At 41.2% G+C, this 27,906-nt stretch overlaps 1 pseudogene; it reads left to right on the top strand.

Annotated features, from left to right (window-relative positions):
- LOC136170390 (vacuolar protein sorting-associated protein 35-like) lies at positions 1-27,906 on the top strand (annotated as a pseudogene).

The following is a 27,906-nucleotide window of genomic DNA, read 5'->3' as shown; positions in this document are numbered from 1 at the left end:
ATGAGATACCCCACGACCAAGGTAAGAGAAACCCAAGTAAGATGGTAGGTGTTGCAAGAGGGCATCAGAGGGCAGACAGACTGAAACCACAGTCACAGAAAACTAGCCAATCTGATCACACAGACCACGCCTTGTCTAACTCAGTGAAACTAAGCCATGCCATGTGGGGCCACCCAAGACGGACGGGTCATGGTGGAGAGGTCTGACAGAGTGTGGTCCACTGGAGAAGGGAATGGCAAACCACTTCAGTGTTCTTGCCTTGAGAGCCCCATGAACAGTATGAAAAAGCAAAAAGATAGGATACTGAAAGATGAATTCCCCAGGTCGGTAGGTTCCCAATATGCTACTGGAGATCAGAGGAGAAATAACTCCAGAAAGAATGAAAGGATGGAGCCAAAGCAAAAACAATACCCAGTTGTGGATGTGACTGGTGATAGAAGCAAGGTCCGATGCTGTAAAGAGCAATGTTGCATAGGAACCTGGAACGTTAGGTCCATGAATCAAGGCAAATTGGAAGTGGTCAAATAGGAGATGACAAGAGTGAACATCAACATTCTAGGAATCAGCGAACTAAAATGGACTCAATGGGTGAATTTAACTCAAATGACCATTATATCTACTACTGTGGGCAGGAATCCCTTAGAAGAAATGGAGTAGCCATCATGGTCAACAAAAGAGTCTGAAATGCAGTACTTGGATGCAATCTCAAAAATGACAGAATGATCTCTGTTTGTTTCCAAGGCAAACCATTCAATATCACGGTAATCCAAGCCTATGCCCCAACCAGTAATGCTGAAGAAGCTGGCGTTGAACGGTTCTATGAAGACCTACAAGACCTTTTAGAATTAACACCCAAAAAAGATGTCCTTTTCATTATAGGGGACTGGAATGCAAAAGTAGGAAGTCAGGAAACACCTGGAGTAACAGGCAAATTTGACTTTGGAGTAGCGAATGAAGCAGGGCAAAGGCTAATAGAGTTTTGCCAAGAGAACGCAATGGTCATAGCAAACACCCTCTTCCAACAAAACCATACAGAATCACTCAATGTGTACATTTCCCAGCCTTGAAAAGTCAGCATCAAATAATTTGATCCAAATACTATCAGCAACTTAATCCACCCCCACCATGGTTAGAAGCAGGAAACCCCATGTGGTATGTCCTTCATTCTGTTTGCTGGGATAGCTGGGGCTCAGAGGGCAGCCATCATTACAAATATGAAGGACCGTCACATGGAAGAATCCCACCAACAGAATCCTGGAGCAAGGAAGGACTTTCTAATATCAGACTTCACAACAGTTGAGGTGCAGCCTGTGCATAAGAAGGCTGCGCACCACTGGGCAGCCTCTCATCCACTCACTAAACAATCCATTCAACAACTGCTCGCTGAGCACCTGCTGCACTGTTGTAGACTCAGAGATACACTACGGAAGAGAAGAGGTGTGATCTCCACATATGCAGCTCATAGTCTAGACAGCAGGATAAGCACAGACACTGGTCACATTTTACCATTTTGTGCAAACGTAGTTACATATTCACATACTTATATGTACACGTGCACATAGTTCTATATATTATTTTACACTTGTGTATGCTATTGCTGTCCAGTCTCTAGGTCTTGTCCAACTCTTTGTGACCCCACAAGCTGTAGCACTCAGTCCTGGCTTCCCTGTCCTTCACCATCTCCTGGAGTTTGCTCAAACTCAGTCCATTGAGTCAGTGATGCCGTCCAACCATCTCATCTTGCCCTCTTCTCCTCTTCTCCTCTTGCCCTCAGTCTTTCCCAGACTTATGTAATTTACAATGTGAAATGTGCTACATAGTTTAACTACATAGGTACTTAAATAATTAGAGGTGTAATTTCAGAATGTGAATCAGCAGTGTATGTGTTTGGAGAAGGGCCCGGGGATGGTTTTCTAAATACACTTTAGCCAATCCTCTCACTGTCTCCGCACCTGCACATGGGCATGTCAAAAGTCCTTAGGCAGAAGCCAACTCCCAGGAAACAGGGGCAGAGTGACTCCACAAGCAAGAAGCAAGGGCTCAGGGACCCTAGTTCCCCCAGAGTCACCCTTGGCTGCTGGTGGGCACCTAAATCCACCCCCCAGGACACCTCAGCCCCTGGACATGAAGGCAGGAGAAAGCGGAGCTGATGGGAAGATAGGTTCAGCAAATGCAAAAGTTTATGGTCATAAAAAGCAATTTTGGAAAATTCCCTGGCAGTCCAGTGGTTAGGACTTGGCACTTTCACCCCTGTCACCTGGGATCGATCCCTGGTCAAGAAATTCAGATCCCATGAGCCACATGGCACAGACAAAAACAAACAAGGCAGTTTTCCCTCATCAAGGGAGATGTCGCCCTTATATTATTTGAGATTTTATAAAATACAGCATTCATCTGCTGTTTGTATGCCTATAATGAAATAATGAAATAAAGATATTACTGTTGTGGGCGAATCTTCTATTTGCACATACACACGTATCAGAGGAGCCTGGTGGGCTACAGTCTATAGGGTCACAAGAGTCAGACACAACTGAAACGACTTGGAACGCACACACATGTAACATAAATAACCATATGCTCAGATGCTCAGTCGTGTCTGACCCTTTGCCACCCCAGGGACTGTAGCCCACCAGGCTCCTCTGTCCATGGGATTCTCCAGGCAAGAACACTGGAGTGGGCTGCCACTTCCTTCTCCAGGGGACCTTCCCGACCCAGGGACTGAACCTGGGTCTCAGGCATTGCAGGCAGATTCTTTACCAACTGAGCCACCAGAAAAGATAATACTCATAAATCATCATAAATATTTATAAATAATACATACAGAATTTATTTTTTCAGTTCAGAGTTTCCTAGAATAACAATGCATTCTCTAGTGCATATGAAAATGCTAGCTTACTAGAATTTTTCTAGTTGTTTACTAATCATAATCCATCATGTATTTCAAAATTTAATTTCTAATGCTGTATTTACCTTAATGCTTACTTCAATACCAGAGAAGAATTTCCAAATTTGAAAATGTCCCTAAAAATATTAAAGGCCCTTCAAGACTTTTCTTTTGACTGATTTGAATGTGACTTTCAGGTTGAAAAATACTTGCTTCCTGGACTGCCTACCATTTGTGGTCCCAGCAAAATATCAGTTAGACTGGATCTTGCTTTGGATTTGAAGTTTTTGGTCTGGGTATGGAAGATCTTAGGGCTGAAAGACATACTCTTCAACACAGGTACACAGGATTACACAATTTAACACTGCAATGATCACTGTTTAAAGACAAAACTTGAGAAACATTTTTGGTTATGTCAGAGTATTAACTACGTTTATAATCTTCAAAAAGTTTCAGAAGTCCTGAGTGGAAGCAGAACATGCTTCATGTAATTTACCAGGTAGGCTCACAGTTGAGCATAATGTGCTAATCGTGGAAAGAAACAGGGAGAGACACATTCAGAATTTTTTAAAATTTGCTTCGACAGTGTTCGATATTGTTTACACCTGAAACCCGGGAGGAATCGACGCTGTTGCCAGCATTGCAGTCCCACCCTGTATCACTTCCTCACTGCATATCTGAGAGAAACGTCGGAAGCTGGGAAGGATCCCCGCAGAGATATTAAAGAGAAACACAGGAGAAGGCCAAGGCGGGCAGGGAAGACCCTCTCCTCTGCCCGGAGACGTGACTGAGACTCCGCGTCCGGGAGCAGGTGCCCTCCTTTCCTCCCGGGGTGACGTCTGCCCTGGCGGACTGAGGATCCTCAGAGTCTTCCTTCGGAAAGGGCCAGTGGTCACCCGCGGTGGGATCAGTGAGAACAAACAGGGTCCTGCCGTGAGTGCATTTGCCTTTCCCTTCCTCCCCATGTGCTGAGGCCTCCAGTGAGCTTGGTTGGATTATCAAAATGAAAGATCTTGGAAATTAGTTTAGTTTTGGACATGAGTGATTTCTTTGAAAGAGCATTCCTGCTAAATTGGCTAGTTACGGAGTATATTACATTCACTTTTCCTAGGTCACTGGGCATGCCTAAACAACATAAAATGGCAGAATTTTTAATGGGAAAGAACACTATATAACTCTCATGTGGAGGCCAAGTTCTATCCAAATACTTGGGAAGAGTCAATCAGTGCAAGTGAACTTAGGCCTCATCTGATGCCTTGGACAGTCCTGAATGGGTTGGATGTCACCATGGTAATGGGATGCTGCAAATCTGATTTGTAAGAGAGTTCATCTACTGCATCTCATGAAATAGTAAACACACCTGAAAAGTTAGTTAATGACAGAACTGACAGAGACTTAGACAATTCTTATTGTTTTGCAAGTTAAGCTCCTAAGAATTATAAATTGTATTTCTATTAAAATAGAATTTAGTGAGCATTTAGTAGCAGATAACTTTTCATGACATTATGTGAGATCTCTTCTTTAATGTCTTATAGCCCTTCTGTCACAATGGCCTGACGCTTCTTCTAAAACCATTCAGAAATGCTTTTAGTCTGGGTGCCAAAAACTAGTCATAATGTGCACAAAGTAAAGTTGTCACTTTACAGACACCATGCAAATGTGAGGCAGTGTTTCCATCCACAAGGACACTGTGATGCTATAGATACTTGATGGGTCCCTGGCTAAGGGAAATCACAATTTTAACTTGGAATAACAGGGGAAGCCCCAATGTTTGTTCAGAATATTTTGAAAGGAGTAAAACATTCAAGTGTGCAATTCAGTGATGGGATTGGTAGTTGGGGCCTTGGAAAGCTACTTTCATAACAATGCTCTGTTTACAGTAAGTTTTATAATTATTTCTATGCAAATTACAGAACCATGAACTTCCAGATGTTCAAGCTGGTTTTAGAAAAGACAGAGGAACCAGAGATCAAATTGCCAACATCTATTTCTGCTTTATTGACTATGCCAAAGCCTTTGACAATGTGGATCACAATAAACTGTGGAAAATTCTGAAAGAGATGGGAATACCAGACCACCTGACCTGCATCTTGAGAAACGTGTATGCAAGTCAGGAAGAAACAGTTAGAACTGGACATGGAACAACAGACTGGCTCCAAATAGGAAAGGAGTATGTCAAAGCTGTATATTGTCACCCTGCTTATTTAACTTATATGCAGAGTACATCATGAGAAACGCTGGGCTGGAGGAAGCACAAGCTGGAATCAAGATTGCCGGGAGAAACATCAATAACCTCAGATATGCAGATGACACCACCCTTATGGCAGAAAGCAAAGAACTAAAGAGCCTCTTGATGAAAGTGAAAGAGGAGAGTGAAAAGGTTGACTTAAAGCTCAATATTCAGAGAACTAAGATCATGGCATTCAGTCCCATCACTTCATGGCAAATAGATGGGGAAGATGGGGAAACAGTGTAAACAGTGGCTGACTTTATTTCTCTGGGCTTCAAAATCACTGGAGGTGGTGATTGCAGCCATGAAATTAAAAGACGCTTGCTCTTTGGAAGGAAAGTTATGACCAACCTAGACAGCATATTAAAAAGCAGAGACATTACTTTGCCAACAAAGGTCCATCTAGTCAAGGCTATGATTTTTCCAGTGGTCATGTATGGATGTGAGAGTTGGACTATAAAGAAAGCTGAGTGCTGAAGAATTGATGCTTTTGAACTGTGGTGTTGGAGAAGACTCTTGAGAGTCCTTTGGACTGCAAGGAGATCCAACCAGTCCATCCTGAAGGAAATCAGTCCCCAATATTCGTTGGAAGGACTGATGCTGAAGCTGAAACTCCAATACTTTTGCCACCTGATGTTAAGAGCTGACTCATTTGGAAAGACCCTGATGCTGGAAAACATTGAAGGTAGGAGGAGAAGGGGATGACAAGGGATGAGATGGTTGGATGGCATCACTGACTCAAGGGACTTGAGTTTGGGTGAATTCCAGGAGTCGGTGATGCACAGGGAATCCTGGCATGCTGCAGTGCAAGGGGTGACAGAGTTGGACATGGCTGAGCGACTGAACTGAACTGATGCAAATTATTTCTAAATAATGAAGAACATTAAGTTCATTATATAACAATAATGAAATGACTGCTAAGATTCCATATATACAAATTATTTTAAAAGAAAGCAAGTCAGGCACCATGGTGTCAGATATTCCTGGATGGAATAAAGACTACCTCGGAGTGACTCCATTTCCACAATAGGGGGTTGGAATGGACTGCATTTATGACAGAGCATCTGTTTAGACTGTGTTGGTCAAGTTATCTTTTCCCATGACACAAGCAGGTTCTGCACAGAGTTGTTGGGGATACACTGACAGGAGGACTGGGGCCAAGCCCTTGACTTGGCAGAACTGGGCCTGCTGTGTACACTTTCAAGTGTTAGTTTTTCTGCAGGTAAAATAAAGGGCAAAGCAAGTGGTTTATAAGTTCCCTTTCTAGCAAAAAATAAAAATAAATTGTCCAAGGGATCAAGTTATTATTTTCCTACCACTAAATACCATGTACTCAGTAGGCATTAAACACAATATCCTGTAAAGAAAAGTCAGGAAGAAGCAGATTTCTTCACAAAATATAGGTTTTCAAACAAATAACAATGAAATAATGAATGCTCTGGAGTTAAACAGACTGAGGAAATACTAGATAGCCTGTAACCTAAGATGATATAGAAAGAATTTCTGTTTGACTGGGAAATTGATCTACCAAAGTCCTTGGGTTTATTCCAACATAAGATTTCATGATTTTGAGTTTCATTCAACAATACGACAGACTGTGATCCTATTCTCCAAACCCTAGTTTTTACAAGATACTGAGAGAAAGGGCTATAGAGCCACATTCATTTTTTGTTTGTTTGTTTGTTTGTTTTGAGCAGTTTTACAGAGGTATAAGAAAGTGAAAGTGAAAACGTAAGTTGCTCTGTTGTGTCTAACTCTGCCATCCCATGGACTGTAGCCAACCAGGCTCCTCTGTCCATGGAATTCTCCAGGCAAGATAGTGGAGCGGGTAGCCATTCCCTTCTTCCGAGGATCTTCCCGACCCAGGGATCCAACCCAAGCATCCTGCACTGCAGGCTGAATCTTTACCGTCTGAGCCACCACAGAAGCCCCATAATTGACATAAAATGAATACACATATTAAGTATGTACAATTTAATATTTTGACATCTGTATTCACTCAGAAAACCACCACTCATTATGATAATAAATGTGTCCATCATTTCCAAAAGTTTCTTCCTGCTGGTTTTTAATCTCTCCCCTGTGGGCCTCCCCTCCCCATTTTCGTCACAATTGAGTAGCATTCATTTTCTAGAATTTTATATCAGTTGAATCATCCAATGTGTACACTTTTTCTCTGGATTGTTTCATCAGCCTGATTATATCAAGACATCATTTTACCAGCATGTGTCAGCACCTCTTTCCTCTTTATTGCTGAGTAGCGTCCCATTGTGGGACTGTATCACAGGTTATCCATTCACTTATAGATAGACACGTGTGTGCTTCCAATTCTGGCTATGACATATAAAGCTGCCCTGAGCATTCATGTATGACTTTGTGTTGACATATGCTTTTATTTTACCTAGTAAACACCTAGGTGTAGAATGATTGAACACACTGAAGTTGTGAGCTCATCTTTTAGAAACTCTGCAAATTGTCTTCCAAAGCAGCTGTACCATTTTGCCCTCCCCTTCCTCCTGCACACCCCCCAAGTGAGAGTTTCAGTTGGTCTTTTTACCTGTAGCCAACCTTCCATGGTTTAACTTTGTGTTTAACCAATAAATAAGGGTATTGAAAGTACTTTCATGTGTTTACTTGCCACTCTTATTTCTTCTGTGGTTCAAATCTTTCATCCATTTTGTAATTGGTTGTTTTGTTTTTTTTTATTATTGAGCTTTGAATGGTCATTATATAGCCTAGGTACAAGTTTATGACTTGCAAATAATTTCTCCCTGGCTTCTGTTTTTATTCTCCTAATAGTCTTTCAAACAGTATCAATGTTTTATGTTAATTAGCTTAAATTTATCCACTTTTTTCTTTAATGGGCCGTGCTTTTGATATCATACCTAAGAACCTTAGGTCAAACAAGATCTTTTGTTTATTTTTTTCTAGAAGTTATTTACTTTAAAAGGTTTAAAATAATATTTCTTCCTGAAATATTTGATAGAAATCACCAAAAATACCATCTGAGCTGGGTGGTTCCATTGTGAGAAGGTTTTGTTTGCTTGATCACTAAAAATTCAGTTTCATCAGTAGGTACATTATTCAGGGCTGTTCAGGTAATCTACTTTTTTGTCATCCAAAGAATTCACACTTTGGGGGGAAATTTGTCCCTTTTATCTAAGATGTACAATTTATTGGGATAAAGTAATCCAAAATGCTCCCTTATTTTCCTTTTATTACCAGTACAATCCGTAGTAACGTCGCCTCTCTCATTCCTGATGCTGGTAGTTTGTATCTGCTGTCTTTTCTCTCGCTCCGTATGGCTAGTTTATCTACTCACTAAGGTGAGCAGTCAGCTCCATCTCCTGAACCCCGGGGGATGCCCTGCTTCTGCCTGGGTTTCCCCTCCCACCTCCCTGGTGGGTGAGCTGGGGCAACTTATGTTTGTTTCTCGTCTTTCAGTGGTCACGGTCCTTCAGTGCTTGATTCCAGGGTCTTAAAATTATTATTTCATACATTTTGGTTGCTTTTCAGTTGTTTCAGACTTAATGGTAAATATAATCTCTGTTATTTCATCTTGTCGAGAAGCAGGAGTCTCCTCTCATTTTTGAGACCCAGATAGGATGAAAGGGCCTTTTGTAACCATTAATATTTAACTTGGTAAATTGTAGGAATCATATATTATATCTCTATTAATCAGGACAATTCCACTTGGGGAACGAAAGTCTCAGTGCCTATTATATATACATAAGTATGATTAGGAAATAAGAGTTTTGTTCAACATGTGTAGTAAATTATTTTTTTGAAACGTGACTTCTGAAAAATAACTGTATGTTCAAAATACTGCAATTGTTGATGCCCTGACTTTTACCACCTTGTCTAGCCCCTTTAAGAAATATAGGACAGTGGGAGGATCCACATGGGTGCTGCTTGCTGCAGGCTTAGGGGAGTTGCCATGCCTATTATCTACTTCAGTGTACCACAGGTGTCTTACCTGAAGAAAGACAGCCGACAGCTGAAGCAGCAACTGGTAATATCAGTGATTCCATGGATTTTGTACTACTCAGCTTTGCAGAAATGAACAAGCTCTGGATTTGAAAGCAGCATCAGTGACAGATCTGAGAAAAAGAAAAAAGAGAACAAGAAAGACAAGAATTGAGAATTTTAGCAGGAAGAAATTCGGTGTACCTTAGTCAGCCGGAAGGCATACATGTGGAACTTTACAGATTGTTTTGACCAGCATATTGGAGCAAGTGGTGAACTGCAGAGATGCTTTGGCTCAGGAATATCTTATGGAGTGCATTATTCAGGTTTTTCCCCGAAGAATTCCACCTTCAAACTTTGAATCCTTTTCTTTGGGCTTGTGCTGAGTTACACCAGTATGTAAATGTGAAAAAATAATCATTTCTTTAATTGCTAGATTAGCTTTATTTGCTCACCATGAAGATGGACCTGGAATCCCAACAGATATTAAAATTCTTGACATATATTCACAGTAGGTGGCTACAGTAATACAGTCTAGACAAGACTTGCCTTCAGAGGATGTTGCATCTTTACAAGTCTCTCTCATTCATCTCAATATGAAGTGTTACCCTGATCTTGTGGACTATGTTGATAAAGTTCTAGAAGCAACAGTGGAAATATTTAATAAACTCAGCCATGAATATATTGCTACCAGTAGTGCAGTTTCACCATAAACTCACCAGACTTTTGAAGATACCCATTGACACAACAATATTTTAACAGTCTTGAAGTTAAAATATTTTCACCCACTCTTTGAGAATTTTGACAATGAGTCCAGAAAAAGCATGAGTTGTTATGTGCTTAGTAATGTTCTGGATTATAACACCAAAATTGTCTCTCAAGACCAGGTGGAATCTATAATGAATCTGACATCTACACTGATTCAGGATCAGCCAGATCAACCTGTAGAAGACCCTGACCCAGAGGGCTTTGCTGATGAGTAGAGCCTTGTAGAGAACATTTCATACAAAGTATGGAATATTTCATGCAAAGATGGGCACAATAAAGGACAGAAATGGTATGGGCCTAACAGAAGCAGAAGATATCAAGAAGAGGTGGCAAGAATACACAGAAGAACTATACAAAAAAGATCTTCATGACCCAGATAATCACAATGGTGTGATCACTCACCTAGAGCCAGACATCCTGGAATGTGAAGTCAGGTGGGCTTTAGAAAGCATCACTGTGAGCAAAGCTAGTGGAGGTGATGGAATTCCAGCTGAGCTATTTCAAATCCTAAAAAATGATGCTGTGAAAGTGCTGCACTCACTATGCCAGCAAATTTGGAAAACTTTGCAGTGGCCACAGAACTGGAAAAGGTTCGTTTTCTTTCCAATCCCAAAGAAAGGCAATACCAAAGAATGTCCAAACTATCACACGATTGTACTCATCTCACATGTTAGCAAAGTAATGCTCAAAATTCTCCAAGCCAGGCTTTAGCAATATATGAACTGTGAGCTTCCAGATGTTCAAGTTGGATTTAGAAAAGGCAGAGGAACCAGAGATCAAATTCTTAACATCCATTGGATCATCGAAAAAGCACGAGAGTTCCACAAAAACATCTACTTCTGCTTTATTGACTACGCCAAAGCCTTTGACTGTGTGGATCATAACAAACTGGAAAATTCTTAAAGAAGTCAGAATACCAGACCACCTGACCTTCCTCCTGAGAAATCTGTACACAGACTAAGAAGCGGCAGTTAGAATCAGACATGGAACAACAAACTGTTTCCAAATTGGGAAAGGAGTACATCAAAGCTGTATATTGTCACCCTGCTTATTTAACTTATATGCAGAATACAACATGCGAAATGCCAGGCTGGATGAAGCACAAGCTGGAATCAAGATTTCTAGGAGAAATATCAGTAACCTCAGATATGCTGAACACCACCCTTAAAAGCTAAAAAGAGCTAAAGAGCCTCTTGATGAAAGTGAAAGAGGAGAGTGAAAAAGCTGGCTCAAAATGCAACATTCCAAAAACTAAGATCATGGCATCCAGTCCCATCATTTCATGGCAAATAGAGGGGAAAATAGTAGAAACAGTGACAGACTTTATTTTCTTGAGCTCCAAAATCAATGCAGATGGTGACTGCAGCCATGAAATTAGAAGACGCTTGCTCCTTGGAAGAAAAGTTATGACCAAACTAGACAGCATATTAAAAAGCAGAGACATTACTTTGCCAATAAAGGTCAGTCTAGTCAAAGCTATGGTTTTTCCAGTGGTCATGTATGGATGTGAGAGTTGGACCATAAAGAAAGCTGAGCACTGAAGAATTGATGCTTTTGAACTGTGATGTTGGAGAAGATGCTTGAGAGTCCCTGTACTTCAAGGAAATAAAACCAGTCAATCTTAAAAGAACTCAACCCTGAATATTCTTTGGAAGGACTGATGTTGGAGCTGAAATGCAAATACTTTTGCCACCTGATGCAAAGGGCCAACTCACTGGACAAGACCCTGATGCTGGAGAAGATAGACAGCAGGAGGAGAAAGGGGTGACAGAGGATGAGATGGTTGGACGGCATCACCGACTTGACGAACATGAGTTTGAGCAAGCTCCGGGAGGTGGTGAGGGAAGGGGAAGCCTGGTGTGCTGCAGTCCACGGGGTCGCAGAGAGTTGGAGAGGACTGAGACTGGACAACAATAGCCATGTTACTCACTGTTCTTTCAGGTGTGTCGTTAGTTTCATGTGTCAATGTGGCTCAGCCACAGTAACCGCAAATGTGGGCAAACATCAGCACAGATGCTGCTCTGAAGGGATTTTTAGGTGAGATTGACATTTGAATCGGCAGACTTTAAGTCAAGTAGATGGCCCCCAGAATGTGGGTGGTCTCACTCACTCAGCTGAAAGTCTTAAGAGAAAGATACTCAGATTCTCCTAGGAAGAAATTCTGCCTCCAGACAGACTTGAGACTAACTGCAGCTCCAGCTCTTCCCAGACTCTCCGGCCTGCCAGTGTGACCTGACCTGCAGTATCAGACTTGACAGCCAGATTCTTCCCTATCTGTCTGTCTATCACCTGTCTATCTTAGGTTTCTTCCTCTGGAGAACCCTGACTAATACAGGTGCTTTAGACTTTCTCTTCTCAGAATGTAAACTATTTAATTCAATTATCAGAACCATACCTTGTTAGTAGCATATTAGGTGATGTAAGCATGTGACAGTTCATTGAACGAAGACTTTGGTCTATGCATCTATGTGTTTAAGGCCTATCGCACTGTCTGACACTCTAAGTATTTGTTAAATGAATGAATATCTTATAATCAGATGGTTGGTTAATAATGGTTGAGAGAAAATGTAAATTGAAATGTTTAAACCTGTTGAGAGATGACCAGATGAGCAGAGCCATCCAGGCTATGTGCAACAAATTTAATGTTGATGACCTATGAAGTTTTAAAAGAAACCCAGCATGCATTTTGACTGAATATTCTTTCCAAAAATAAATATTTACAGGAAGAAGATGAAGGTATTAAAATTCAAAGTAGGTAGTTGTAAGGAAAATATTTTTTGTACACAAACTTAGTAAATCTACAATATTTCTTACTAATAAGAGATTTTAAATATAAAAATATAATTTCAATAAAGATATGAATAGATTTGTAACTTTTTAATTTCTTATTCAAAGTTATGACTATTCAGAATATACTATTAGCATTTTGAAACTGACATGTAAAAAGTGTTCCCATTATTTTTCAGCAATAAAAAGTACAAGTAGAGACTGAATCCTAGGGGACTTTATTATAGTTTAGTCACATATAGCACTCCGAATATAAAGAGTAAATCTCATAAGTGTGTATTCATAAAAACCAAATGAACTCTTAAGTTGTATTTTGATGTGATACATTCTTTTTACATTAACAGATTTTAACATGTAACTACAGCAAAGAGGAAACTCGTCCCATTTGGTAGCTCAGGTACCCAACAGAAAGAGAAATAGATTTTACAACTTACACCCATTATTGTGGAGAGAGAATTTGTGATGACTATCATATAAATTAAGATATATCAAGTTATGTTCAACTCTTACATAAAATTGAAAGTCTCTATATCATTTATATATGATTCTGTATCAGAAGTGCATAGAAAGCCCCTTGGAAGAAAAGCTGTGACAAACCTAGATGGTGTCTTAAAAAGCAGAGACATTGCTTTGTCAACAAAGGTCCATATCAAAGCTACGGTTTTTCCAGTAGTCATGTATGGATGTATGGAGTCACATATGGAGGAGGAAATGGCAACCCATTCCAGTATTCTTACCTGGAGAATCCCATGGACAGAGAAGCCTGGCTGACTACAGTCTATGGGGTTGCAAGAGTCAAACACAACTTAGCAACTAAACCACCACCACCACCATGTATGGATGTGAGAGTCGAACCATTCAGAAGGCTGAACACCAAAGAACAGATGCTTTTGAACTGTGGTGCTGGAGAAGACTCTTCAGAGTCCCTTGGACTGCAAGGAGATCCAACCAGTCCATCCTAAAGGAGATCAGTCCTGAGTGTTCATTGGAAGGACTGATGCTGAAGCTGAAGCTCCAATACTTTGACCACCTGATGTGAAGAGCTGACTCATTGCAAAAGACCTCGATTCTGGGAAAGATTGAGGGCAGGAGGAGAAAGGAATGAGAGGATGAGATGGCTGGCTGGCATCACCAACTCAATGGACATGAGTTTGAGCAAGCTCTGGGAGTTGGTGATGGACAGGGAAGTCTAGTGTACTGCGGTTCATGGGGTCACAAAGAGTCGGACACGACTGAGTGACTGGACAGTAACAATAGTAAATGTGCTTCTTGAATCTCCAAGGTTCTGGCTTATCTGCACATAAATTTACCTGATTATGTGCAAGCAATAATTCACTACATATTTGAATATTGTGCTAAAACTATTAAAGCTTATAATAAGTAGCCTTTTTGTAGCTGTGACAACTTCTCTTTGATAGGATTTCTTTGTTTAAATTAAAAAATAGCAGGCATTGACTGTTATGCAGTTGTCAGACTTAAAAAGTGTCAGAATTAAAACTAAAATTACATGTTGTGCATCAGCTGAACTAGGAGGAAAAGTTGCCAGATATCTATAATGTCTCCATCCCCTACCAACAAGACTCATAATTCTGTAGTTCTTTCAGATTCAGAGGGGACAGGTAATTCTTAAATTCAAAAATCTATGAAAGGAATGTAGAGGAGAATGTCTTACAATCTTTAAAAATGATAAGTCTAAATATTATACCAAGATCAAGTTATAATGGAAAAACTAATAAATATGACAAAGAAACTAGTGATTTGCACTTGATACAAGAAAAATATGAGGAAAAGTGCAGCCTAAATGACAGTCAAAGAGGTAAAATTAATAATTTAAGAAAAACCTTTACAAATGAGTAAAACAATATGATGAATAACATAAAAATGGCAGCAAATATGAATGAATAATTAGAAAAAGAAACATTGACCAGTGAATGTGAAAAAATGTGCCACTTTATTTCAATCAAATAAGTTGCATTTGAGCTAATAATATATTATTTTATAACTTTCAGATTGGCAAAGACTAAAGAGTAAGACAATACCCAGAGCTGATGGTGATCTGATTAAATAGGTGCTCTATTAATGGGGTGTATATTTTACATTGATAGTCATTATGGAAGATGTCAGTAACCTCAGATATGCAGATGACACCACACTAATGGCAGAAAACAAAGGGGAACTAAAGAGCCTCTTCATGAAAGTGAAAGAGGAGAGTGAAAAAGTTGTCTTAAAGCTCAACATTCAAAAAACTAAGATCATAGTATCCGATCCCATCACTTCATGGCAAATAGATGGGGAAACAATGGAAACAGTGGCAGACTTCATTTTCTTGGGCTCCAAAATCACTATGGACACTGATTTCAGGCATGAAATTAAAAAACACTTGCTCCTTGGAAGAAAGACTGTGACAAACCTAGACAGTGTATTAAAAAGCAGAGACATTATTTTGCCACCAAAGTTCAGTCTAGTCAAAGCTGTGGCTTTTCCAGTAGTCATGTACAGATGTGAGACTTGGGCCATAAAGAAGGCTGAGCACCAAAGAACTGACACTTTCAAACTGTGGTGTTGCAGAAGACTCTTGAGAGTGCCTTGGACAGCAAAGAGCTCAAACCAGTCAATCTTAAAGGAAATCAACCCTGTATATTCATTGAAATGACTGATGCTGAAGCCAAAGCTCCAATACTTTGGTCACCTGATGCGAAGAACTGACTCATTCAAAAAGACCCTGATGTTGGGAAAGATTGAAGGCAGGAGGAGAAGGGGATGACAGAAGATGAGATGGTTGGATGCACATGGGTCTGAACAAACTCCAGGAGATAGTGAAGGATAGGGAAGCCTGTCCTACTGCAGTCTGTGGGGTTGCAAAGAGTCAAACACAACTGAGCAACTGAACAACAATAGCATGGAAGATAAACTGCACATTCTTGTTTATCGAGATGTAATTATCATATAACACTTACTATTTTATTTATTATCCTAAATTTTCTTATTGCTAGGAAACGAGATCCCCAGACTTGTTAAATGTTATGCAGAGTAGAAGTGAGGACTGCAAGCACACCTGATGAGCCAAGTCTGTGAGCTTGAGTGAGCATACTGAATGCTGTAGTTTGGCCTTTTTTCACTTGGCTCTCAGCTGTGTTCTGTATAGTTGAAGTTTCGGTCAAGAATTTAGATAAATTGTTCTTGGTTTTCTACAGAGTTTATAGAGAAAGACAATATTTGTGTCTCCTTTGAATTATAGAATCTCAGGTCAGATATACTTTCCAGACTTAATTCTATTCTTAAAATCTAAAATTCACAATTTTAAAGTGTACGGTTCAATCAGCTTTGGTGTGTTTGCATGGTTTTCTAACCATCAGCACTTCTAATCAGGCAGGTTTTCATGCCCACCCTAAGAGAGATTCCTAACCCTCAGCACACACTCTCCACTCCCTCCCCATCCCCCAGCTCCTGGCACCGCTGTTCTGCTTTCTATCTCTGTGGATCTGCCTTTTCTGGACAAGGAAAATGGAATCACAGAATATGCAGTCCTTCGTGTCTGACTTCTCAGCATAAAGTTTTCACGGTTTGTCTGTGTAGTATGTCAGGACTTCCTTCTTTTGTCTAGCCCTATAAAAATTCCATTATATGAATAGACTGCATTTTGTTTATCCATTCATCTCTTGATGGAAATTTGAGTTGTTTTTACATTTTGGCAGTTGTGTAAGATCCCCTGGAGAAGGGAAAGGCTACGCACTCCAGTGTTCTGGCCTGGAGAATTCCAGTCCATGGGGTCACAAAGAGGCGGACCAGCAGCTTTCACTTTCACTTATAGAGCTATAAGGCTTCCCAGGTGACACCAGTGGTAAAGAACCTGCCTACTAACACTGGAGATGAAAGAGACATGGGTTCCGTGCCTGGGTCAGGAGGATTCCCTGCAGGAGGAAGTGGCAACCCACTCTGGTATTCTTGCCTGGAAGATGCCATGGGCAGAGGAGCCTGGTGGGCTACAGTCCATCATGTTGCAAACAGCTGGACACAACAGAAGCAGCTGAACACAAAGAGCTATAATGAACACACTGGTGCAAATCCTTGTCTGAATGCCTGTTTTTGACTCTTCAGAGTGTATCTGTCAGTGCTTTGAATATGTCATCCCACTGTTTTGTGATCAATGTGGTTTCTGATGAAAAATCAGCTTTACTATTATTGCAGATACATTGTTCACAATGAGTCTCTTCTCTCCTGCTGCTTCCAAGATTCTCTGTGACTTTTGATAGTTTTACGTTTTTAGGTGTAAATCACTTTGAATTTTTCTTTCTTGGAATTTATTTGTGCTTTATAGATGTGTAGATTAATGCTTTTCATCAAATTTGGGAAGTTTGGGACATTACTTCCTTAAATTTTATCTCTACCTCTTTCTGTTTCTCCTCTCTTTGAGGCTTCTACCATGTGTATGTTGGGGTTTATTTTTCTTTCTTTCTGTTTCTTTTTTTTTTCTCACTTGAGTAAGTGAGACTAGATCGTCTCACTTGACTTATCTTCAAGTTCTCTGTCTCTTTCTTCCACCAGCCCAAACTGTTGCTGAGCTCCTGCATGGAAGTTTTCCATTTTAGTCCTATTTCTCAACTTTAGAAGTTCTCTTTGGTACTATTTTAGAACTATCATCTGTTATTAATACTATCTATTTGGTATAACATCACTCTCATGCTCTTCCTTAGTTCTTTAGACTCCAAACCAGGCATAATATTAGTTCCTAGACATAGTCACTATAACTAATTTAATGTCTTTGCCTGTTAAATTTAATGTCTCAGATTACTCACAGGGAATTTATATTGGCAATTCTTTTGTGGTATGGGCCAAACTTTCCTGTTTTTGGATATCCCAAAATTTTTGTTGAAAACTGTTTTGGTTGCTTTTTTTCCTAAGCATAAAACATGGCAGTTCTGGAAGTGAGACCATTCCACTGCTCCAAGGGAGTCCTTGTTTTGTTTGTTGTTACTGCTGTTTTTGACTTTCCTAAATTCGTCCGTGTGGGCTTCCCTTGTGGCTCAGCTGGTGAAGAATCTGTCTGCAATATGGGTGACCTGAGTTCCATCCCTGAGTTGGGAAGATCCCCTGCTGAAGGGAACGGCTACCGTCTGCAGCATTCTGGCCTGGAGAAGCCCCTGGACAAAGAAGCCTGGCAGGCTACAGTCCACGGCGTCGCAGAGTCAGACACGACCAAGCGACTTTCGCTTTCACTTTCAAATTCATCACGTAAGTCTGTGTTCTCTGGCACACGTGTGCACCGACACCTCTGGTCACTTGCCTTGGTTGCTGCTGATGACAGAGCTGAAATCGCCCTGACAGCCTCGGGCAGCAGGTCTCCCGGCCTTTGCCGTGGGCCGTGTGTGTGCTGTGTCGATTACAACACGGGTTCACCCATCGCCTCCTGCTCGCGGAGGAGGAGGACAAGCAGTGAGGGAACTGGGCCTTCCCAGGCCTTTCCTGGGCGTTGTGTGGGTGACGTGCTTTAGTCCCAGGATGTGTTGAGCTTTCCAAAGTCCCTCTGGACACATTATTCCTTAGACTTCCCTGCTGTTGTTTTGGTCATTTTCCTGTTTGCCCCAAATGCTATTGCTGCTCCGTGTGGCTGTTATATTAAGTAATTGCCACTGACTTTTTCCAACAAACACCCCAGGGAAGGACTGTTTACACTGAGTAAGCTCTGAGCCAGGTCAAATAAAGACAAGTCCTTGAGTGGAGGTTTCCAGAGAACTGCCAGACTTGCCAAAGAGTGCTCTGATCTGGGCCCAGGGTCTGGGGAGCTTCAAAGACTTCTGGGCCCTCTGGTACCTACACAGCTGCCCTCACTGTGAGGCTGGAGGTTTCAACGTCATGGCCAAGCTGGGGCAGGAGGGCCAGAACGGGGAAAGTTACAGCGCCGCAGAGATCTCACCAAGACACAGCCATTTTTCTTGAAAAAACATTCCTTGTTGGTGCACTGGGATGACCCAGAGGGAGGGGATGGGGAGGGAGGTGTGGGAGGGGGTTCGGGATGGGGAACACATGGGCACCCAAGGCTGACTCATGTCAATGTATGGCAAAAGCCACTACAATATTGTAAAGTAATTCACTTCCAATTAAAAGAAATTTTTAATTTTAAAAAATTCCTTGCATTGTTGCAAGGCTCTGGTTAATTTCTAAACTATTGAAAAAGTTTATTTTGATAATTTTGCCAGTATTCTCATTGTTTTTATGGAAGAACAGATTTTCAAGGCCTTTACTCCACCATTCTGGGAGCATTGTTTAATCCACACATGTAAATTTTAAAATAATGCATACTTACCTAGTGAAAAGTGGTTAACTACTACAATGTGTGTAGTTAGGACCTCTAAACTGGCAGAGAAGTAGCAAAAGCAGAAGTCCTGAAGAAGGAGGAAAGCAAAGAAGCTATCGACTAGACAAACGCCCGCTCCCCAAGCCGAGACTCATCACTCACGTTGTAAGCAAGTTCCAAGATGCGAGCCAGGTGTGGACGATACACTGCCGAGGCCCACCTGCAACCGGCGCCAGAGGTGTGGGGAGCAGCACCTCCTGTTGGAAATGTTTACTAGCTTTGTTTGTTTGAGATGTCATAGCTAACGGTGCATTTAAAAACAGAATTTGTTTTGGGAAAACATGAAAACTGAAATGCATTATCTCCCTATCAGGAGTCTGGTGATTTCAGAGGTGTGAAATTGTACCAACACTGGTATATTACCAGTCTCTTTGTCATCCTACTTTATTTTTTTTTTTTTTTTTTTTATTTATTTATTTATTTATTTATTTTTTTAATATTATTTTATTAGTTGGAGGCCAATCACTTTATAACATTTCAGTGGGTTTTGTCATACATTGACATGAATCAGCCATATAGTTACACGTATTCCCCATCCCGATCCCCCCTCCCACCTCCCTCCCCACCCGACTCCTCTGGGTCCTCCCAGTGCACCAGGCAAGAGCACCTGACTCATGCATCCCACCTGGGCTGGTGGTCCGTTTCACCATAGATAGTATACATGCTGTTCTTTCAAAACATCCCACCCTCACGTTCTCCCCCAGAGTTCAAAAGTCTGTTCTGTACTTCTGTGTCTCTTTTTCTGTTTTGCATATAGGGTTATCGCCACCATCTATCTAAATTCCGTATATATGTGTTAGTATACTGTAATGTTCTTTATCTTTCTGGCTTACTTCACTCTGTATAATGGGCTCCAGTTTCATCCATCTCATTAGAACTGATTCAAATGAATTCTTTTTAACGGCTGAGTAATATTCCATGGTGTATATGTACCACAGCTTCCTTATCCATTCATCTGCTGATGGGCATCTGGGTTGCTTCCATGTCCTGGCTATTATAAACAGTGCTGCGATGAACATTGGGGTGCACGTGTCTCTTTCAGATCTGGATTCCTCAGTGTGTATGCCTAGAAGTGGTATTGCTGGGTCATATGGCAGTTCTATTTCCAGTTTTTTAAGAAATCTCCACACTGTTTTCCATAGTGGCTGTACTAGTTTGCATTCCCACCAACAGTGTAAGAGGGTTCCCTTTTCTCCACACCCTCTCCAGCATTTATTGCTTGTAGACTTTTGGATAGCAGCCATCCTGACTGGCGTGTAATGGTACCTCATTGTGGTTTTGATTTGCATTTCTCTGATGATGAGTGATGTTGAGCATCTTTTCATGTGTTTGTTAGCCATCTGTATGTCTTCTTTGGAGAAATGTCTGTTTAGTTCTTTGGCCCATTTTTTGATTGGGTCGTTTATTTTTCTGGAATTGAGCTTCAGGAGTTGCTTGTATATTTTTGAGATTAATCCTTTGTCTGTTTCCTCATTTGTTATTATTTTCTCCCAATCTGAGGGCTGTCTTTTCACCTTACTTATAGTTTCCTTTGTTGTGCAAAAGCTTTTAATTTTCATTAGGTCCCATTTGTTTATTTTTGCTTTTATTTCCAATATTCTGGGAGGTGGGTCATAGAAGATCTTGCTGTGATTTATGTCGGAGAGTGTTTTGCCTATGTTCTCCTCTAGGAGTTTTATAGTTTCTGGTCTTACATTTAGATCTTTAATCCATTTTGAGTTTATTTTTGTGTATGGTGTTAGAAAGTATTCTAGTTTCATTCTTTTACAAGTGGTTGACCAGTTTTCCCAGCACCACTTGTTAAAGAGATTGTCTTTTTTCCATTGTATATCCTTGCCTCCTTTGTCAAAGATGAGGTGTCCATAGGTTCGTGGATTTATCTCTGGGCTTTCTATTCTGTTCCATTGATCTATATTTCTGTCTTTGTGCCAGTACCATACTGTCTTGATGACTGTGGCTTTGTAGTAGAGTCTGAAGTCAGGCAGGTTGATTCCTCCAGTTCCTTTCTTCTTTCTCAAGATTACTTTGGCTATTCGAGGTTTTTTGTATTTCCATACAAATTGTGAAATTATTTGTTCTAGTTCTGTGAAAAATACCGTTGGTAGCTTGATAGGGATTGCATTGAATCTATAGATTGCTTTGGGTAGAATAGCCATTTTGACAATATTGATTCTTCCAATCCATGAACACGGTATGTTTCTCCATCTGTTTGTGTCCTCTTTGATTTCTTTCATCAGTGTTTTATAGTTTTCTATGTATAGGTCTTTTGTTTCTTTAGGTAGATATACTCCTAAGTATTTTATTCTTTTTGTTGCAATGGTGAATGGTATTGTTTCCTTAATTTCTCTTTCTGTTTTTTCATTGTTAGTGTATAGGAATGCAAGGGATTTCTGTGTGTTAATTTTATATCCTGCAACTTTACTATATTCATTGATTAGCTCTAGTAATTTTCTGGAAGAGTCTTTAGGGTTTTCTATGTAGAGGATCATGTCATCTGCAAAGAGCGAGAGTTTCACTTCTTCTTTTCCTATCTGGATTCCTTTTATGTCTTTTTCTGCTCTGATTGCTGTGGCCAAAACTTCCAACACTATGTTGAATAGTAGTGGTGAGAGTGGGCATCCTTGTCTTGTTCCTGATTTCAGAGGAAATGCTTTCAATTTTTCACCATTGAGGGTGATGCTTGCTGTGGGTTTGTCATATATAGCTTTTATTATGTTGAGGTATGTTCCTTCTATTCCTGCTTTCTGGAGAGTTTTAATCATAAATGAGTGTTGAATTTTGTCAAAGGCTTTCTCTGCATCTATTGAGATAATCATATGGTTTTTATCTTTCAATTTGTTAATGTGGTGTATTACGTTGATTGATTTGCGGATATTAAAGAATCCTTGCATTCCTGGGATAAAGCCCACTTGGTCATGGTGTATGATTTTTTTAATATGTTGTTGGATTCTGTTTGCTAGAACTTTGTTAAGGATTTTTGCATCTATGTTCATCAGTGATATTGGCCTGTAGTTTTCTTTTTTTGTGGCATCTTTGTCTGGTTTTGGAATTAGGGTGATGGTGGCCTCATAGAATGAGTTTGGAAGTTTACCTTCTTCTGCAATTTTCTGGAAGAGTTTGAGTAAGATAGGTGTTAGCTCTTCTCTAAATTTTTGGTAGAATTCAGCTGTGAAGCCATCTGGTCCTGGGCTTTTGTTTGCTGGAAGATTTCTGATTACAGTTTCGATTTCCTTGCTTGTGATGACTCTGTTAAGATCTTCTATTTCTTCCTGGTTCAGTTTTGGAAAGTTATACTTTTCTAAGAATTTGTCCATTTCATCCAAGTTGTCCATTTTATTGGCATAGAGCTGCTGGTAGTAGTCTCTTATGATCCTTTGTATTTCAGTGTTGTCTGTTGTGATCTCACCCTTTTCATTTCTTATTTTGTTAATTTGGTTCTTCTCTCTTTGTTTCTTAATGAGTCTTGCTAATGGTTTGTCAATTTTGTTTATTTTTTCAAAAAACCAGCTTTTAGCTTTGTTGATTTTTGCTATGGTCTCTTTAGTTTCTTTCGCATTTATTTCTGCCCTAATTTTTAAGATTTCTTTCCTTCTGCTAACCCTGGGGTTCTTCATTTCTTCCTTCTCTAATTGCTTTAGGTGTAGAGTTAGGTTATTTATTTGGCTTTTTTCTTGTTTCTTGATGTGTGCCTGTAATGCTATGAACCTTCCCCTTAGCACTGCTTTTACAGTGTCCCATAGGTTTTGGGTTGTTGTGTTTTCATTTTCATTTATTTCTATACATACTTTGATTTCTTTTTTGATTTCTTCTATGATTTGTTGGTTATTCAGAAGCGTGTTATTTAGCCTCCATATGTTAGAATTTTTAACAATTTTTTTCCTGTAATTGAGATCTAATCTTACTGCACTGTGGTCAGAAAAGATGACTGGAATGATTTCAATTTTTTTGAATTTTCCAAGACCAGATTTATGGCCCAGGATGTGATCTATTCTGGAGAAGGTTCCGTGTGCACTTGAGAAAAAGGTGAAGTTGATTGTTTTGGGGTGAAATGTCCTATAGATATCAATTAGGTCTAGCTGGTCCATTGTATCATTTAAGGTTTGTGTTTCCTTGTTGATTTTCTGTTTAGTTGATCTATCCATGGTTGTGAGTGGGGTATTAAAGTCTCCCACTATTATTGTGTTACTATTAATTTCCTCTTTCATACTCGTTAGTGTTTGCCGTACATATTGCGGTGCTTCTATGTTGGGTGCATATATATTTATAATTGTTATATCTTCTTCTTGGATTGATCCTTTGATCATTATGTAGTGTCCTTCTTTGTCTCTTTTCACATCCTTTATTTGGAAGTCTATTTTATCTGATATGAGTATTGCGACTCCTGCTTTCTTTTGGTCTCCGTTTGCGTGAAATATTTTTTTCCAGCCCTTCACTTTCAGTCTGTATGTGTCCCTTGTTTTGAGGTGGGTCTCTTGTAGACAGCATATATAGGGGTCTTGTTTTTGTATCCATTCAGCCAATCTTTGTCTTTTGGTTGGGGCATTCAACCCATTTACATTTAAGGTAATTATTGATAGGTGTGGTCCCGTTGTCATTTACTTTGTTGTTTTGGATTCACGTTTATACAACCTTTCTGCATTTCCTGTCTAGAGAAGATCCTTTAGCATTTGTTGAAGAGCTGGTTTGGTGGTGCTGAATTCTCTCAACTTTTGCTTGTCTGTAAAGCTTTTGAATTCTCCTTCATATCTGAATGAGATCCTTGCTGGGTACAGTAATCTAGGTTGTAGGTTATTCTCTTTCATTACTTTCAGTATGTCCTGCCATTCCCTTCTGGCCTGGAGGGTTTCTATTGATAGATCAGCTGTTATCCTTATGGGAATCCCTTTGTGTGTTATTTGTTGTTTCTCCCTTGCTGCTTTTAGTATTTGTTCTTTGTGTTTGATCTTTGTTAATTTGATTAATATGTGTCTTGGGGTGTTTCGCCTTGGGTTTATCCTGTTTGGGACTCTCTGGGTTTCTTGGACTTGGGTGGCTATTTCCTTCCCCATTTTAGGGAAGTTCTCAGCTATTATCTCCTCGAGTATTTTCTCATGGCCTTTCTTTTTGTCTTCTTCTTCTGGGACTCCTATGATTCGAATGTTGGGGCGTTTCACATTGTCCCAGAGGTCCCTGAGGTTGTCCTCATTTCTTTTGATCCTTTTTTCTTTTTTCCTCTCTGCTTCATTTATTTCCACCATTTTATCTTCTACCTCACTTATCCTATCTTCTGTCTCCGTTATTCTACTCTTGGTTCCCTCCAGAGTGTTTTTGATCTCATTCATTGCATTATTCATTTTTAATTGACTCTTTTTTATTTCTTCTAGATCTTTATTAAACACTTCTTGCATCTTTTCAATCTTTGTCTCCAGGCTATTTATCTGTACCTCTATTTTGCTTTCAAGATTTTGGATCATTTTTATTATCATTATTCTAAATTCTTTTTCAGGTAGATTCCCTATCTCCTCCTCTTTTGTTTGACTTGGTGGGCTTTTTTCATGTTCCTTTACCTGTTGGGTATTTCTCTGCCTTTTCATCTTGTTTAGATTGCTGTGTCTGGAGTGGGCTTTCTGTATTCTGCAGGTCTGTGGTTCCTTTTATTGTGGAGGTTTTACCCAGTGGGTGGGGTTAGACGATTGGCTTGTCAAGGTTTCCTGATTAGCGAAGCTTGCGTCAGTGTTCTGGTGTGCGGATCTTGATTTCTTCTCTTTGGATAGCAATGGAGTGCCCAGTAATGAGTTTTGAGATGGGTCTATGTGTTAGGTGTGACCTTGGGCTGTCTGTATGTTGACGTTCAGGGCAATGTTCCTGCGTTGCTGGAGAATTTGCGTGGTATGTCGTGCTCTAAAACTTATTGGCTCTTGGGTGGTGGTTGGTTTCGGTGCAGGTATGGAGGCTTTTGTACGGTCACTTATTACTTAAAGATCCATGTAGTCAGGAGTTTTCTGGTGTTCTCAGGTTTTGGGCTTAAGTCTCCTGCTTCTGGATTTCAGTTTTATTCTTCCTGTAGTCTCAGGACTTCTCCAACTATACAGCACTGATAATAAAACTTCTATGTTAATGGTGGAAAGTTTCTCCCCCGTTAGGGATACCCAGAGAGGTTCACCGAGTTACATGGAGAAGAGGAGAGGGAGGAGGGAGATAGAGATGGGCAGGAGGAGAAAGAGGGGGACTCAAGAGGAGAGAGACAGATCTACGAAGTTGTCTGATCCCAGAGTGTTCTCCGTAGCCCAGACACCCACAAAGATTCACAGAATTGGATTGGGAAGAGAAGGGGAAAGGAGGAAATAGAGGTGTTCTGAGGTAGAAAACAGAGTCAAGATTGGGAGAGAATAATCAACACATTCGTGAATAAAAATGGGAGCTGAATATTGGATTCTTAAATGTTCACAATTTATATCATATACTGAAAAACAAAAATTAAAAATCTAGAGTAGAGGTTAGACTCTTAAAAATACTATATTAAAAACAAAAACCAAAACACACAAAAGAAATTTTAGAAATATATATGAAGTTTGGTATAAAAATAGGGATTCTCTTCTTTTTTTTTTTTTTTTTTTTTCCCTTTCTTCTGTAAGGTTATAGTGGATTGAAAATGAAAATTAAGGCGCAGTAAAAGGAGTGCTAGAGGGCTTTAAAAGAAATAAGAGAAAAAGAAAAAGAAAATAGAAGAGAAGAAGAAAAAAGAACAGAAAAAAAGAAGAAAAAGAAGAAAAAGGAAAAAGAAAGAGAAAAAAAATTGTTTTGCCTAATTAAAAAAAATCGTAAAAATCTATGAAAGTTAAGGAGTAATGGGGGAGTAATAAGGAATTTTTAAAGGAAAATAAAAGAGAACCAAGAAAAAAGAAAAAAAAAATTTTTTTTTTTTTCCTTACTTAAAAAAAAAAAAAAAGAAAAGAAAAAGAAAAAATATATCTAGGAATTTCTCTGGAGCTGTTGCGGTCAGTGTGGGTTCGGCTCAGCTTCAGATAGCTCCTCGTTCCAGCTTACACTTCTCGATATCTACAGGCCCTTCCGGTGTAGTCAGTCGGTGGTTTCTTCAGGGATTTTAATCTGTTGCACCGGTCCCTTCTGAAGCGGTTCCCTTTATTTGGGTTCTGTTGCCGGTCTCTCTTCCGGGCCTAATTTCCGCCCTGACACAGGGGGCGGAGGTGGATTCTTATTCAGGTAGCTAGTTCCGTCGCGCTGCGGGGAGGGGCTGTGCGGGGAGGGGCTGTGCGGGGAGGGGCCGTGCGGGGAGGGGCTGTGCGGGGAGGGGCCGTGCGGGGAGGGGCCGTGCGGGGAGGGGCTGTGCGGGGAGGGGCTGTGTGGGGAGGGGCCGGCTCTCCCGGGAGAGGCTTGCGCTCTTTTCTCGGTCTGCGCTGCTCAGGCTCCAGGCTCTTCTGTCTGAAGCGCGCGCCACGCTGCGCGCGGCTCCAGCCCTCGGGCGATTCACAAAAGCGCGGCACACAAAGCTGGGCCCGCGCTCCGGCCCCACGCCGCCCGAGCGGCCCAGGCAGCCAGGCGCCTGACGGGCGCTCTCTCCCCGGGTGCGGCGCGTCTTCTGCCCTGCGCGGTCCCAGTCTCAGTCCCCGCCGGCGCCAGTCGGGCGTGCGCGCCCTCTGCCCTCCGCGTCCCCAGCCCCAGTTCCCGCCCGCGCCGGTCGGGCGCCCGCGCCCTCAGTCTCGCCGCGACCCTCCCGGCGGACTTCGGCCGCCCAGAATCTCGGTCCCTTTGTTCTGCGAACGGCCGGCAGTGTGTTCGGGCGGGTTAATTTTCTCTCTTTTGCTGTCCCACAGTTCAAGCTGGCAACTCACAAAAGCTCCCTCCGATTGTCCTCAGGGCGCTCAGGCCCGGACCCTGCCCCAAGTAATGCCGCCCGCCCCTCTCTGTTCCGCCCCCACTTGCTGGTGGCGGATGCGGGCGTCTGGGGTACTTTTCTGCTGGGAGTTGCTTTTAGGCTCGTAATCTGTGGGTTTTATTTATTCTATCCCTCCCAGTCAGATTCAAACTCTTGAGATTCCAACACTTCCCCCAGGCCCGCCAGTGCGAGGGTTTCCCGGTGTCTGGGAACGTCCTCTATTAAGTCCCTTCCCGGGACGGATCTCAGTCCTTAGCTCTTTTGTTTCGCTTTTTATCTTTTATATTTTGTCCTACCTCCTTTCGAAGACAATGGGCTGCTTTTCTGGGCGCCTGATGACCTCAGCTAGCGATCAGAAGTTGTTTTGTGAAGTTTGCTCTGCGTTCAGTTATTTTTTTGATGAATTTCTAGGAGAGAAAGTGGTCTCTCCGTCCTACTCCTCCGCCATCTTCTGTCATCCTACTTTAATGTGGTTGCCTTTACCCTCCAGCTCAAAATATGATGTGAGCTACCCTCTTGACTGAGGTGTAAGAGGGTAAAATGATGTAAAAATTGACTTTCTCATCGAGAAGTCACGGGCACAGCATCCCGCACTTCTCCCACGTGCAGAGGCCATTCAGCACCTCTGCGTCTGCAGAAAGAGGGCTCAGTTTTGTTGGGGCTGGAGGTGAAGAGAAAGAGACGATTTAAAACTCCCACAGCTGACAGATGATCGTGGGAAATGCACCTCTCTGAAGACTTCCAGGAGATTCTTTTCACCCTGGAATTGGAATCAGAGACAGAGGCCCTGGTCACAGAGAACCTGAAGCCCCAACCCCCTGAAACACGTGCTCACCTCAGAGGGGCCCCCACTTCTCGGGCTTTCCCAACCCCCAGGTGGTGGGGTTGGGCGCGTGGAGCACACGCTCTTTGAGGGCCTGCGGGCCCCCAACCAGCCTCCTGAGAGCACAGATGATGGCTTGCTTGTGGTCCCTCCAGAACAATCAGCAGGTTTCCCAGTGCTGTTAGCCACCAGCAATATCACATGCCTGGCAGACTGA

This window comes from Muntiacus reevesi, chromosome 6 (genome assembly GCF_963930625.1).
Source record: "Muntiacus reevesi chromosome 6, mMunRee1.1, whole genome shotgun sequence".
In the NCBI taxonomy this organism is placed as follows: Eukaryota; Metazoa; Chordata; class Mammalia; order Artiodactyla; family Cervidae; genus Muntiacus; species Muntiacus reevesi.
This window is presented reverse-complemented; position numbering and strand designations above follow the sequence as displayed.